This window comes from Hordeum vulgare, chromosome 3H (genome assembly GCF_904849725.1).
Source record: "Hordeum vulgare subsp. vulgare chromosome 3H, MorexV3_pseudomolecules_assembly, whole genome shotgun sequence".
Lineage (NCBI taxonomy): Eukaryota > Viridiplantae > Streptophyta > Magnoliopsida > Poales > Poaceae > Hordeum > Hordeum vulgare.
The window spans coordinates 203,069,549-203,073,257 of NC_058520.1; positions in this window are offsets into that span (position 1 = coordinate 203,069,549).

Sequence of the window (3,709 nt, forward strand, 5' to 3'; positions counted from 1 at the left end):
CATGTGATCGTGTTATTTTATTGCTATTTTTTTCTTTATGTCAAGTATACATTCCTGTGACCACGAGATCATGTTACTCACTGACACCGGAGGTATGCCTTGTGTGTATCAAACATTGCAACGTAACTGGGTGACTATTGATATGTCTCCAACGTATCTACTTTTCCAAACTCTATTGCCCTTGTTTTGGACTCTAATTTGCATGATTTAAATGGAACTAACCCGAACTGACGCTGTTTTCAGCAGAATTGCCTTGGTGTTATTTTTTTCCAGAAACAAAAGTTCACGGATTGACATGAAAATTTATGGAGAATATTTTTGGAATTAATTAAACATATTGGCGAAAGAATCAACCGGAGAGGGGCTACAACCTCGCCACAAGCCTGTAGGGGCGTGCCCCCTGGCCTGTCGGGCCCTTGTAGCTCCTCCGGCCTCGTTTCCACTCAATATATTCCTATCCGGGGAGAAAAATCAGAGATAAGAGTTCATCGCGTTTTACGATACGGAGCCGCCACCACCTCCTGTTCTTCCTCGAGAGGGCAGATATGGAGTCTGATTTGGGCTCCCGAGAGGGGAAATCGTCGCCGCTATCATCACCAACTATCCTTCATCACCAATTTCATGATGCTCTCCGCCGTTCATGAGTAATTCCATCATAGGTTTGTTGGACGATGATGGGTTTGATGAGATCTATCATGTAATCGAATTAGTTTTGTTAGGGTTTGATCCCTAGTATCCATTATGTTCTGAGATTGATGTTGCTATGACTTTGCTATGCTTAATGCTTGTCACTAGGGCCCGAGTGCCATAATTTCAGATCTGGACCTATTATATTTTCATGAATATATATGTGTTCTTGATCCTATCTTGCAAGTTGTAGACACCTATTACGAGTTATGAGCCGCATCCCCTAGGGTGACAATAACTGGCTTTCTTTTCGGTGATTACCGTAGTTTGAGGAGTTAATATATTCACTAAGTGTTAATGCTTTGGTCCAGTTCCCTATTAAAAGGAGGCCTTAATATCCCTTAGTTTCCACTAGGACCCCACTGCCACGGGAGGGTAGGGAAGAAGATGTCATGCAAGTTCTTTTCCGTAAGCACGTATGGCTATATATGGAATACATGCCTACATTACATTGATGAATTGGAGCTAGTTCTATATCACCCTATGTTATGACTGTTGCATGATGAATGCCATCTAACAAAATTATCCATCACTTATCCATTGCCTACGAGCTTTCTACATATTGATCTTTGCTAAGTTACTTTTCCATTGCTATTGTTACAATCACTACAAAACTGCTACTGTCACGTTTGCCACCGTTACCGTTACTCCCATACTACTTTTCTACTAAATACTTTGCTGGAGATATTAAGTCTTTCAGGTGTGGTTGAATTGACAACTCAGCTGCTAATACTCAAGAATATTCTTTGGCCCCCCCTTGAGTCAAATCAATAAATTTGGGTTGAATACTCTACCCGCGAAAACTGTTGCGATCCCCTATACTTGTGGGTTATCAAGACCTTTTTGTAGCGCCATTGCCGGGGAGCATAGATTTATTCTCTGAGTCACTTGGACTTTATATTTATTGATCACAATGAAGAATCTGAAAGACACTAAAACCAAGATATACCCCTCAACTACGAGGACATGAAAAGAACTGCCATCTAGCTCTGCACTTGATTCATCGTCTGTTATGAGTAAATCTGCGATATCACCACCTGCTATTGAATCTAATATGTCACAAGTAATTGATGATGCTACTTCTGCTATGCATGATGCTTGTGATGATACTTTGCTTGATACTATTGTGCCACTTGGTCAATTTCTTAATGAACAAATTGCTAGAGTGGATGTTGAAACTGATGATATTTCTGAATCTGATTAAATTATTGAAACTGAACGTCATGATGCACCTACTAGACATAATTCTCCTAGATATGAATTTCCTAATATACCTAAGGGTTATGTTATGGAAGGAGAAGTAGCTAGGGACTTTTGTCCTTGTAAGGATAGAGACGATCTTAAGAAATTGCTATGCAAGTGGAAGTAAAAATCTTTGAATGCTGGAATGCAATATGATTCCAAGTTTGCTACTTCACCTATCTGTGCTACTGATAAGGATTTTGAATTCTCTGTCGATCCTGAGTTAATTACCTTGGTAGAATCTGATCCTTTTCATGGCTATGAATCTGAAACTATTGTGGCACACCTTACTAGAATTGAATGATATAGCCACCCTATTTACTCATGAGGAAAAAATTCGTTATTACTATTTTCTTAAGATGTTTCCGTTCTCATTAAAGGGTGATGCTAAGATATGGTTTAGTTCTCTTGCTCCTGCTTGTATGTGTAGTCCCCAGGATATTATATTCTACTTCTCTGAAAAATATTTTCCTGCCCATAAGAAACAAGTTGCCTTGCAGAAAACAATTAACTTTGTGTAGATTGAAGAAGAGAGTCTCCCACAAGCTTGGGGGAGGCTTCTCCAGTTACTTAATGCTTTGCCTGATCACCCTCTCAAGAAAAATGAAATACTTGATATCTTTTATAATGGACTAACCGATGCTTCTAGGGACCACCTAGATAGTTGTGCTCATTGTGTTTTCAGGGAATGAAATGTTGAACAAGCTGAACTAGTATTGAATAATATATTGAGCAATGATAATGATTGGACTATTCCCGAACGACCTCCAAAACCAACTCCAAAGAAAAGAGGTATTCTATTTCTCAATCGTGAAGATATGCATGAGGCAAAGAAATCTACAAAATAAAAAGGTATTAAAGCTAAATATGTTAAGAATCTACCTCCTATTGAAGAAATACATGGTCTTGATAACCCGACACAGGTAGTAGAGGTAAATTCTCTTCATAGATTTGATGAAGGTGATATTCCCTACAATAAGTCTGCTAGCCAATGCTTGTATGAATTTCATAACTTTGTTACTAAACAAGAAAATTTCAGTGCTTATGTTAGTAAACCAAAGTTGTCAGAATCGTGACTCAAGTCTTAGAATATTACGATGTTATGATCCAAACTAGCCCCTCCGATTCTATGATTTTGATCATAGAATCTAAGTTCTACGATCCTGATAGTTAAGATTCTACGATTCACGATCCTAGCAACGAAGCTCCGATCCGACTCAGAATCGCGATTCTGACAACTTTGTAGTAGACAATTGAAACATAATGATTACATGCTTGATCGCTTGGGTGATTATATGAGTAGAACTGTTAATGATCTGAGGCTTATTAGTAAACATGCTTCCATGGTAACTACTCAAGTAGAACATGTACTTAAGGCACAAAATGATTTGCTCAATGAGATGATTGGTAAGAACAATGATCATTCTATTAGAGTCGTGACTAGAGGTGGTAGAATGACTCACGAACCTTTGTATCCTGAGGTCCATCCTAAGAGAATTGAGCAATAATCTCAGAGAGTTAATATTGATGTACCTAGTCCTTCTGATAAAAGGAAAAAGAATGACGATAGGACTTTGCATGCTGCTAGTGAAGCTGCTGTAGAGTCACATGAAAACCCAAATGATATCTCTATTTCTGATGCTGAGACACAATCTGGTAATGAACATGAACCTAGTGATAATATTAATGATGATGTTCATGTTGATGCTCAACATAGTAATGACAATGATGTGGATATTGAACCTGCTGTTGACCTTGATAACCCACAACCTTGGAATAA